We start from the raw sequence: 1347 nt of genomic DNA on the forward strand, positions 1-1347 counted from the left end.
CTGTTGGTTTTGTAATCCAGACACATGTAGGGAAGTCTCCTTGTAGCCAGGTATCTATACCAATACATATTAGATATACTGGTATATATACTGAAATGTTTTATGAAGTTAATGAGGCTTCCCAACATTAGGTTTTTTTATCAAGCATTTTATTTTTTAGCACTTTAGTATCAAACAGTAACAAAGTATTTTGTGTTAGATATTAAAAAATAACAATATTCAATATTTTCATTTAGATATTAGACATTAACACATTATTTCTGTCTCTTTCCTGCACTAGCTTCGTGAAAGGGATGGTAGGGTGTGTATCCCGGGTAGCGGTAAATAACGTTGCTCCCTAGCCCAACCTACCCTAGCATGGTGATCCTGTTTGGCTACAGTACTAATAACTCATAAGAATTTCTACCTTGTAGAAGACATGTAAATAGCACTTCAGAAAAACAGTGAATCTGCAGTTATAGCAAATTTCACTGAATTTCATAAAGCACAAAGCTGTGTACTAATATGTCACAGTAAGTGACATAGTTCAATATTTTATCAGATATGAGCTCACCAAGCATTGTTTTTTCATTCGATGAGTGCAAAATTTGGATATGGAGGGTATATATATTGGCCCAAAACTTTTTAAACTTTACATATATGTTTATTACACCAAAAGGGGGGGGGGGGCAATGTACTTTAAACCCCTTTTTTAGCCTGACTTATAGATATAGGAATAGTTGCACATAGTGATACACATTCTTTTGAACTGGCAATCATACTAACGTGTTGTGCCCCAGATTGATGTTACTCTTTTGTAGTTGTTTTAAAATTAAATTTTTGTGTTTTTTTTTGTGATCATTTTGTGAAAGGGTTTTTGGGTTTGTCTCATAATGGTGAGCATGGTCAGCCAGTAGGTCAGTATTTTTTAATTATAAGTTCATTCAGACAAACATGACACTGGCCTTCAATACAAATCTAATTATTATAGTTATGTTTCTCATTTTAATTATGCTATGTTACATTTGCAATCCTCACACATTTTCTCCAGTTTCGACTAAAACCTTTTTCTTTTGTCTGGTTTGCCTTCCATAACTGTCAGTCATATAAATTAATAATCTTTTAATCTTAATGTGGCTGTCCTCCAGCATCTACTATAACTACCTATCAGTTACTATTTATCACTTTCTCTGTTATACATACATCAATTGTTCTTGCCTAATTACATTCACATTTTGAAACTGTTCCTTTGATGAATGACAAAACAATGACAGAAAAAACACTATACACTATACATAATTAATTTGTATACAGTGTTTTTTTCTGCCAACTGTTAGTCTAATAAGCTTCTTTTTTTGTAATACCATA

General features: G+C 32.4%; 1 protein-coding gene across 1 annotated transcript in view; it reads left to right on the forward strand.

Annotated features, from left to right (window-relative positions):
• LOC119592950 (muscle calcium channel subunit alpha-1-like) overlaps positions 1 to 1347 on the forward strand; it is a gene marked incomplete at its 5' end in the record, with an annotated part of 130968 nt that overhangs the window by 34251 nt on the left and 95370 nt on the right.

The sequence above is a fragment of the Penaeus monodon genome, chromosome 31 (genome assembly GCF_015228065.2).
Source record: "Penaeus monodon isolate SGIC_2016 chromosome 31, NSTDA_Pmon_1, whole genome shotgun sequence".
NCBI classification, from domain to species: domain Eukaryota; kingdom Metazoa; phylum Arthropoda; class Malacostraca; order Decapoda; family Penaeidae; genus Penaeus; species Penaeus monodon.